Source organism: Saccostrea cucullata, unplaced genomic scaffold (genome assembly GCF_032062105.1).
Source record: "Saccostrea cucullata isolate Sc308-1 unplaced genomic scaffold, CSIRO_AGI_Scuc_v1 ctg603, whole genome shotgun sequence".
In the NCBI taxonomy this organism is placed as follows: domain Eukaryota; kingdom Metazoa; phylum Mollusca; class Bivalvia; order Ostreida; family Ostreidae; genus Saccostrea; species Saccostrea cuccullata.
Genome location: NW_026921972.1, coordinates 86,209 through 97,590, shown reverse-complemented (window position 1 = coordinate 97,590; position 11,382 = coordinate 86,209). Strand labels below are relative to the sequence as shown.

Here is an 11,382-nt window from a genome sequence, read left to right as displayed (position 1 = left end):
CTCTAATTTGGTCTGCAAGCTTGGCAACTTTTACGTCGATTTTACTCTCACGCGCGCACCTACACGTCGTGTGCGTAATGTTTTTAGAATGTTCACACTGGGAAAATGTAGCCAGTGTTTGTTCAACTAATTGAAAATGCAGGCGGGGGGATTTGTTGGCTATATTATATGTTAATAATAATCAAATGAGAAAGATGCTCTGAACAATGCTGTTACCAATGTGCAAGGGAGATTATGTTTTTATTTTAATTTTGGGGGGTATCGACATATCAATTTCAATAACTCAGGAATTATCAGTCACACACAAGATAAAATATAAATTAAAATGTTTGATAACAATACTGAAATTCAAATAATAGTTTTAATTTAATTTAAAAGTAAAATATGCTTCTAATTTTATATAAGAAATAAATACTTAAATGTAAAAGATCAAAAATATAGGCAAAAAAGTAATAAGTCATAAAACAAAAATTAAAGAACATCAGTAGAGTCTACACACCGTAACTTTAATATAAATATATAAATACAAGTAAGTAGGTGAACGCGTGTCACTACTATTAGTTAAAGTAGTCACATTGCACCGGGTCATCCCCAAATTAGGAATGCTTTAAATCCTGTGCGCCCTAATTGACATAAAAGTCATGTGCAATTCAAACAAAGAAGTCGAGTTTTTTGTAGTCATCCACTGAAGTATCACTTATTTGTAATTGTCGTTAAGGTCAAGTACTCATTACCTTTGTACATTGCTCTATAATGTTCTTTTGCAGAAAATTATAGATTCGTTCTCTGGCTCTAAGGGAAAAATATTTCTTTTAAAATCTGAAAAATTTCATTTGAAAAATGAATAAATTCAATAAAAAATCAAGGTCAGCATTTCAAAATAAAATAAACACATGAATAATATATATATCAAATTTTATTGCATATTTTTTTTCCAAAAGCGCTGTACATTTCGTTTATTATTTTCTCTGCATTTTAGCATTCTTTGTGTTTATTCAAATCAAGCTGAATATATTTCTGGTTTAACAGTTATTTTAAATGTATTGCACATCTCATATCTCATCTAGTTCTTCTTCTCAATTTTTAAATATATATGTTAATATTCTCAAAGTTTTTAAGAAACTCAGAATCACAGAGAAGTATCTTTTAAGCTTATTTATCATCTACATTATAATAAAGTTCACTTTTCCAATCTTTATTTGTTTGATTATTAATTGATTTTAAAGAAGTGTTTGAGATTTACCATAGCACGTGTTAGCTTAATTGATAGAAATGAGACATTCTGAAGTAAACTTAAGAGAAAAAAAAATCATAGAGATATTGCTATTAGACACTAAGCACAATAATATTTTAATCGAGAATTCGTAGATATCATTTTTAAATATTATAAATACACTTTTACGCATGTAATTATATCTCCTCTTTGAACACACTGACACATAGTTCCCTGATCCTTAGATTCGTCTCTTATCCATTCGTTATTAAGTATCATAAAACTGGATCTCTCCCCTGGTTAGTTTCCCCTATATCCTACTCTTGAACGTTCTTGTCCAAGCTGAGGAGACCTTCCTGCTTCCCTCTTTACTTCCGGTGTTTCTTTTAATTAAACCTGCACAAATATATAGTTTTACTTTATAATATTTCTTCAAGTTCTTCTTCTATACGTTTTCTTCACCCACTTTGGGATGATGTAATTCAAATCTTCTTTTTTTTTCAAGTAGTCGCCTTGGGTTTGACTGAAATTAATTTGATACCTTTCTTTCAAGTTATTATAAATATATATTTAGACTGAGTTAAGAAAAATATATCAATATCAATGTTTCTTTGTAAATGTATATATTATCATAATAGATCTTAAGGAATAACCCTGCGAATATGTTTAACTTTTAACAGGAATAATTTGTCAAAAACTCTAATATAATTCTGACATAAACAAACAAAACATAAGTTTACAGTACATTGCTGTCTTAAAAAATGTGTTAGTGTGTCTCAGTTTTAGTACAACATACGATTTTTTGCCTTTAAACAAAAATGTGACTCTTTCAATGAGGAAATATATACTTCTTAAATATTTTTTTTCTGCGTTCCATTTAATATGCATATATGAGCAACCTCAACCTGGTTCTGATAAACTTTAATAAGATATCATCTTTTCTTCTTAGAAATGAAAGCATTTATTTTTCTTACAGATCCGGGTTCCTCGTAATATGAGAGAATCTCATGTCAGAACATAAATCCATTTGAATTCGTTTAAAAAAAAACGCGTGGTTCAAATTTCTCAAACAAGTTTATACATGAAGTACTTGTATATCTATATTTAGACTGTGTTTCTTCACGACTTATAACTGCAATTCAGACAATGTAAAGTATGTGGTTATCCGCGATACCCTGTTTAACTACTATAGTACGACAACTGTGATTGGTCATTATATCATTACGATTGAACCAGCTGATTGTTCCGGTTCATACTAGGATGAAGGGCTAGGGAATGTGGACATTGCATCTTATTATTAACCTCTCCTACGTCACAATCACTCATCTTCCGCAACTTGACTGAAATATTATACCACACAAAGTTATGAATTGGTTTGTTGTAGTAGTACCCAATGTCCTTTTGTTGAATGACTGTGGGTTTCATCAGAAATTCCAGGGATTGGGTTGTTCTCACATTTTCTTAAACAGTCCAAAATGTGTTGCATGATAAGTTAAAAATATGGTATGATTTTATTACCATATAGTATTTACTATAACAAAAAATAATGGTAGGACTGCGAATACATAATTTTTTTTACAATATTTGTTTAAAATGTAAATTGTTCATATATAAAAATTCAGAATACTTTGAAATTTGCGTAACTTGGTCAGCTATTTCGATTTTGAACGAGAAAAAATTCCAGAAAGTTATTCTTAGTTTGTTTGTACCTGTATATATCATAAGATTGGCAATCATTATGTGATTAGTAGGCCAGTATATCTTTAATTTCTAGACATGTTGTCTATCAAAAATAAAAATTTCTTAAAGCATATCTTTGATCTACAATTGCGAGTAAATTATATATGTTTAAATTCGTATCCGGTTCCTTAAATTGACATTTTTAAGAAAAGCTATTATTACTACAATTTCATGTAGAAACAAGATGTGTTTGTGAAACACTGATGTCCCCGTATGGCAACATAGCAAAGATTAAACTTTTCTTAAATGCAAATTTAATGGTACCAAAAGTAGGGTATTCTCACTGGAAAACAATTGTGAAATTTGAAAGTAGGCCAATGTTAAAGTTTTTCCAATCAGTGCAAAATCTCCAAGCTCAAGGTCAAAGGGTCAAGGTAATTGGTATCCAATGAAAGATCTTGCCACATAGAATACTTATGTAGAGTATGGAAGCCTTAGCCCTAACCGTTCAGAAGTTATGGCCAATGTTAAAATTTTTTTTGAAGTAGGTCAAACTCTAAGGTCAAGGACAAAGGGTCATATTTCTTGTTAGCAAATGAAAGGTCTTGTCACAAGGATTAAATATGTAAAGTATGAGAGCACAAGCCTTAACCCTTTAAAATTTATGGTCAAGGTTTGCTTTTTAAAAGTAGGTCAAACTCAAAGGTCAAGGTCAAAGGGTAAAAGTGCTTGGTATCCAATAAGGAGTCTTCTCACAAGGATTACATATATAAAGTATGAAAGCCCTATATCTTACCGTTCAAAAGTTATGGCCAAGGTTAAAGTTTTTTCACAAGTACAGAAATCTACAAGGTCAAGGTCAAAGGGTCAAGGTTGTTGGTATCCAATGAAAGATCTTTTAACAAACATTACATATGTGAAGTATAAATGTTCTGGTGTCTACTGTTCAAAAGAAATGGCAAAAGTAAATTTTCATGTAAAAGTGGGTCAAACTCCAAGGTCAAGGTCAAAAGGTCAAATTTGGTGGTACCCAAAGAAAGGTCTTATCACAAGGAATACACATATGAAATATGAAAGTCATAGCTCAACTAAATCAAAAGTTATGGGCAAGGTTAAAGTTTTTGCGGACAAACAGAGAGACAGAGAGACAGACAGAGAGACGGACGGACACGACAAAAACTATATACCCCCGAAACTTCGTTTACGGGGGCATAAAAATATAATGGGTGATTTTGGATGATAAATATGTACATCTTTTCTTAATCCAGACTATAAGCGTATAATCTCTTTCTATCATTAAAATAATGGATGAGACTTCTTTAAGCATCAGTCCGAGTGACACAGACTAAAACAAAGCATCCACAAAAATTTATCGTAAACAACACTATTCAATTTGAATAAAACAACACCATTGAAGAGTGAATTCCTATACTTGAACAAACTGTGAAATAACAAGCCTAAAACAACCCACCATAAGAATCACGTTTTCTTGTGGGGGATTAACTTTTCTGAAAGGTTAATTTAATAGCAATTAACTTATTTTAAAGTAGTTTAATTTGAATTAAATTTTTTTCAACGTTTTCCAATTTTTTCTCATTTACATCGGGGGTAGATCACTCTGCTTCGGTGGATGATTAGTGTTAAGTTTTATGTTGTTGTTTTGTTTTTTTTTATTTAAAAAAATACCATTGCTGATTGAATCAGTCATTTAATTTCATCCCCGATTTTACTATGTACTTTAATTGTTAAATTTCAATAACAGATAATTAAGTGGGTGGTGGAAATTTATCTCTGCTCCTATAGTTTTGTTTTTGACAAGTTACTATACATCACAACTCATACAATTAACCCATCCTGTTTACTGTTAAATATCATGCTTACATCATCAGCAGTAGTGTAAGGAAATTAACAAGGGAGTTCATTTCAACACTTATTTACAAGTAAACTGACAATGATCTGTCTGTCTCCAAAATTACATTTGGTTTTAACACACAACGACTGTTATTTGCATGTAATCAGTTTATTTAATTATTTGAAATCAATTTGACAATCAACTGAGGCCTTTTTAAAGCCACGCTTAAATGTAGATACACATGTAGATGTTCTTTGAACAATCTCTGAATCACTAAATTAAATATACTCAAAGTATTACTTAATAAATTTCAAATATTTTGCATTATGATGTATCTCATATTTACGTATATTGCCAAAAATCTATAAGCTGTAAGAAAATATTAGCTTTTTTGAATTTCTTTGTAATTTTCTCATAAGTTGTTTAATATGAAGATGATTTTTTTTTTAATCACATGTATTTCAACTTGATTTTACAGTTTGTAAAAAGTAAAGATAACAAAGAGTGTACTACGTCAAAAGAATTCTATAAACAATACAAATCTATGAAGAGGGCATCAACACTCCTGGATTTTTCAAAGGTGAGATCAGATGCATAGAAGAAGAAAGCATCCCCTGTTGACCGGTCACACCCGCCGTGAGCCTTATGCTTTGATCAACGATACATGCCCTAGTCAAATCTAGTATGTAAAAACATAGGACTCACAATTGGTATGAAACAAGTTAGCCATAACACGACCTAAAGATAGGTTGTATTTGCTAACAAGGTCATTATAACGGCGATATAGAATTGCTATCTTTAAACATAAACTTATTAATGCATTGCTTTTAACTTTTAAACATACTCAGAGCAATCTCTATAGAGTAGCGAAAAAGTTGGGAAACATTAACATTAGAAGCAGGTGATAATAGAATTTTGCTACTTTTAAAAATAAGGAGACTTGATGATGTTAAAGCTGAAGTCATCTCGTGTTTCATCAGTTTAGTTGTTAGTTGTTAATTATCGTCCTTAAAGTCAATACAACATCCAAATATGAAACAGATGTGCCAGACTCTGCGAAGTCCTTTAGTCTCAGTTCATATATGGGATATGGGATGAACTGAGTTGACATATAAATGAAATAACTGTAAATACATTCTCGATTTATAAAACATTGTCGATATATCTCTGATAATAACAAGGTGTTTTATTTAAGTTTGTACACAAGAAGTAATATTCAATTTATTTTACAAGTAAAATAAATTGATAAGTTTATTAAATTATTTATTAAATTAGTTGTAAGTATTCAAAGTACTGCTCTAACATCAACAGAAAAGGTATAAATATATCTCTATGATATATAGGTGCATTATCTAAATAACACATTATTTATTTTTTTTATTTAATTTAGTCATTACTGTTGTTTTCTTACTTCTTCCTTTTATGGTGATATCATTCATCAGAGCAAGATAACGTTTATCTCGGAAATTCATACAAAATCTGCAGATAGATTTTCTTTTTCTATAATATAAATGATAAGGTAGAAATAAGCAAAGAAAGTCAAAGTTTTTCCTTTTATTTCATTTATTTTTTTAGTGCAAGTAATTTATTTCATTAAATGTATTAGGGCTTTTACACGCATTTTCTAACACTCCGTTTCCTTTCGACAGCTTTCTTGAAACAAAACAAAGGTTTATGACATTTTCTTCATAAGTTCTCAGTTCATACAATATTTTAATTATTAATTAAACGAACTTATTCAAACAATTTTAACAAAAACTCATTCATGGTCTTTTTTTATCCGTAGGAATTGGTTACAGGCAAAGAGTTCTGATCAACAGCGGTTTCCTGTAGAATACTATTATATGTTTTGCTCATGGTTTGTTTACAGTCACCAGATTTTATTATCATTTATTCTTATAATTAAGGTTTATTGATTGTTCAAGTTATTTCATAATTACAGAAAATATGTATATAACATTTCCATCAATAATTCTGATGCAAGCAATGAATTTCTTTACATTAGAAATATTTATTTCTTCTTTTCAGCCATTGCCACGCAGAGGAGGATCAAAAGTTATTTAGGAATTTTGCCGTGAGTAGAGCAAAGAAAGAGGAAATTACTTATAAAAAGCGAGTAATTTTTCAACTTCAAGAATTGATATGTATATTACAAAAGGTTATGTTAAGACTTAACCCCAAAGTATTCATTCTACAAGGCCTGCGGAAAAGCAGATAGATACTAGTAGTTTCTGAGAACTGACAATTACGATGGCACAGAAAAATAACAACAGACTTATAATATATGTTATAGTATTAAACTGGTTAAAAAGAAACACAATACACATGTACAAATATTAACATCTGCTTATATTTCGTTTCTTTACTACAATTACTTGCGCAAAATGTCAGAACGTTGTAAACATGTTTGTTAACACCGCTGATCTAATTTATATAGGAAATCACGTAACTCAAAGCCAGACTTGTTTCAGGTACAAAAAAATTTCTGAACGAGAAAACTAATTACGTAACCTGATTTTTTTAGGACTACACGAATGTATCAAGTTTATAGCGACGTAAAGTTGCAATGTTAAATTGAACAATATGCTTAAGTTAGCCTCTATACACGGAATAAAAAGCGTCAATTCATACAATGTTTTTAAAAAGACCTCGTTACTATATTATTTTAAATAGAGTTACAAGGATAAAGGTGAGATACTTAACTATTTCTGAGAATTCCAGATTTAGTAATACATTTTGAGCATAAATGGGGCCGCAGAACTCCCTTTTGAATAGTATGAGGACAAAGTTTTCGAAATGTTTGTATTTCATTTTGTATTTAGTTTTTTAAAAGTCGCCTTCATGTTGATAAAGCGTGGAGGGGTGAATCAAACAGAATGGGAGCTGAAAATAAGTAAAATCCTCCTACATGGAATATGTCAACATTCCCAATAGTCGTAGTATATTAGTATTTGAATAGATTATAAATTGTCACAACACTGTTAATATGCAATATCTTTTGTATTCTTTTTATTATTAGCAGTGAAGGTTAGTTGGGAGTGTAAATAGTTCTGAACACGAGATACAAAGGGTATTTCAACATTAATGGTACCCTGCAAGGTGATCAGAAACTTTTTTTTGTTTTGCAAAGGTTGACAAGGAAGTTCATCATAAGACTCGGAAACCGAAGCAACTTCATGCAGGCTCCTAAGTGTTGTCAATTTGGACCTGAGCCCAGCAATGTTAGCTTTGTAGCGAAATTGAATCCAAAAATCGATGTAAATTTTAAATAATTTTTGGATCAAATATATTTGGATATTTTTTCCATAATTAGCGTTTTAATTGGTTTGTAAGCAGGTATTTTTAATTAAAGAGTGAAAATATAGGGTGGAAAAACCACATTGTGCTGCATCAGCATTTTAATTAATTATCGTTCCTTAATGACGCAGATCACAATGATCCCGTGTATGTCCACGTTTCTGTGGAGAAAATAAGAAAAAATTGCAGAATCGTGAATCACGGACTTGTTATTGTGGTCTGTTTCATAATATCATGTATGATAATGAGTTTGTTTATCTATGATGTCTTTATAATGAGGCGATACGTGACTTGAAACTTTTCTGTATTACATGTATATGATGATGATTATATTAAAAAAAATAAATAAGGTTGTATATTTGCAATACTTATTGAAGAAAATTGAAAATTTCACTCAAGTTTTGTTCTATTTTATTTGAAATTTTTTATTCAATGATAAACCATTATTAAGAAGAATTCAACTTTTATTCACAAAGTGAATATTGAAAACCTTGCCAAAAGACAATAAAACATTCTTACTGTGAAACTCTTCTGGTATATTCGTGCAGTAATTATATGTTAGTCGTATTTTGTTACTATATGATACAAATGATAAAATGTTCACCCGATCCTCAGAATTACGGAAATAAGTACATTATTCTGCTCTCCTCGGATATCCGCTGTACTTGTGTTTTTGTAAATAGTAACAAATAAAACTTTTACGCTTTTATGATACTTTCGTACGTGGATTTACAATATTTTACAGAATTAGCTGCCTATAAATAATTATAAAATTATCTTACAAAACTTAGTGCTATTTAATATATGCTCATGGCAAAAAACGACCTTTTTACAGTATTTGCTATATAGTTAGGTGCTTTTACAGTATTAGCTGCATTTACGCATGTACATTCATAAGAATAAACAAGCTTTTATAGTATTTGCAGTAAAATAATATATTCAATCAAGCTTGCTTAATATTTCATTGAGTAACTTAAATCAAAACGTATGACTTTTCTACACTTTAAAAATCATTCCTCATAATTAATCAAAAACCAGGTTTCTGGATATTTTAATCAGCTTCTCAACTAAAATAGTAAGTCCGAAAATTATCTTTCTTCTGATTGGTCATCACCAAATAACTTTATCAAAATTCACTTAGTTTCTATATAAAAGTACTGTAAAGTTGATATTAGAAGGATGCCGTAGTTCCTCATTGACAACATCAATGTACTCTTAAGGTACAAGGTCTTTCCAACAAACTTTTTAGAATTCTATGATTCTGTGGACACTAAATCTGCTCCTTTATAAGGTGACCTGTTCTTTTAAATTTTACATATTCCCGTGAGGAAGAATTTATTTACAATCTTTTACATAAGAAAAAAAGACGCTTGCTGTGAACTTTATCTCGACATTTAGATATAACGTCGATGTTTTATCAATTAACAATAATTATAGTTACTTCTATTCATAATGTTGATTTAAAATATCCCGTTGCATTTGAAATAAAGGGCACATCTGTTTCATATTTGATTATTTTACTGCCTTAAGTTGACTAACAGCCAATTAACTAAATGTACTACATTGTATGGAAAACGAGTTGACTTTAACTTTTCTATCGTCAACTTTCCCTTTTTATATAGTAATATCCCGCTATCACCTGTATCTGGCCTGGTGCCATTAAACTTAGACGAGCTCACTTTTGATCTCAGTCTCACTTTTACCAAAGGAATATATAGATGAAAATTGAGACTGAGATCAAACGTGATATCAGTCTCACTTTTACCAAAGGAATATATAGATGAAAACTGAGACTTAGATCAAAAGTGAGTTCGTCTAAGTTTTAGGGCCCCCAGGCCTTGTGATTACACCACCCGACTCATTTGATACTCAAGAGTATGCTCCGAGTATGATCCATTTTTATCCGAGAAATGCTACTAACAGAAAGATTTACGTTACAGGGATTTCAAAAACTTCATTTAAATTTTCCTTTTGTTAAATTTTGTAGTCTTTATAATGACCTTGAGAGCAAAGACAATCTAAAAATGGGTCTTATTTTGGCAAACTTCTTCCGTGTTAATTTTTGGGTCTTAATGTTCTATAATGAATTTGATGAGGAATATTCTGTAGAACATAGGGCTCACTATAGACGTGTCCAGTAAATGCAGATGCTTACTCCTCCTGGGCACCTGATCCCACCTCTGAAATTTACAGGGGTCTGTATTTTATGCCCTTTTCTTCATAGATTTTTTTAAGATGGATTTGGGGTTAATTATTTTTTTTAACATTTTATTGTGGTAAACTTTGATAACAAATTAAATATCTTGGCAACATTTGTCATATTAAATGAGTCAATTTTTATAGTAAAATCAACATAAATAATAACCATTCTTTGGTTAATTGCATAAAGGAACAAAACAGATAAGCGTGTGATTAACGTATACTGCAGCAAAAAAGAAAAAAGTGATAAGGGCGTGAAATGTGTGTATATTAATCCAATACAGATCAAAAGCATTAATATTTAACCATCCAAAACAATGATAGAATCAATGTTTTGATTATTTTTCTGTGTGGCCCGTGATAATCTGTCTCATTTCTGAACCAGAAGCCTTTGAACAATGCAAACAGATGCAAAATTTACATTTTATGAATAAATAATATGAATTGAGATTCACTTGTTTCATCTACTAAAAAAACCAAGACCTCATTTAGATTAAAGAAAGACAATTTTTGGTGCGCTATAACTCTGTGGCGTATCGAATGGGAGGACAATTAAAGCGAATCGATGGGTCGGAAATTGTTAAAAGTAATCCAAACGCTGATCAGAATTATTAGACTATCATGTGGATTTTTTATTGTATTTTCTCCATCTCTGACACTTCAAACGGTTTTTTATTCATAATTGTTATAAAACATCGCTATAATGAAAAGTATTTGTATTCAATGCGTGTTATTAAAGGGGTTGATGATGGAGATATCCCACATTTTAAATTACAGTATGTTAGTCTTGGCTTTATAATTCATCAAGATATTAAGGAAGGCAGAACTCGGATATCTCAGAAAAACTATTTTTTAATTACGGAATATAAAAATATTTCATCCACTACTTTTATCCTAGTCGTTTTAAAATCAAAACATCACCCAAAAATTAATTCTGTGAAATCTTAAGACAAGCTTCCACTGACCTCAAAATTTACCCTGCTTTGCAAAAAGACTTAGTAGGAGACACGCGTTAACTGGGGGTATTTCAAGTCGTAGCATGTCAAATTTTTAATATTCATAATTCATATTTACTTTGTATAAAACATAAGTATGTGGACCAAATATCTTCAGTAAATGCATTGAAAGAAAAGAGACTCAC

The 11,382-nt window shown here is 30.5% G+C and overlaps 1 long non-coding RNA gene across 1 annotated transcript; it reads right to left on the bottom strand.

Moving 5' to 3' along the window:
- Nucleotides 1-1,517: 1,517 nt before the first annotated feature.
- Nucleotides 1,518-8,690, bottom strand: LOC134260983 (uncharacterized). Its single transcript, XR_009990694.1, has 2 exons — nt 8,562-8,690; nt 1,518-1,609 (listed from the first exon to the last, which is right to left on the bottom strand). It is a non-coding gene; the product is annotated as an uncharacterized LOC134260983 (long non-coding RNA).
- Between the last annotated feature and the right edge of the window lie 2,692 nt (nt 8,691-11,382).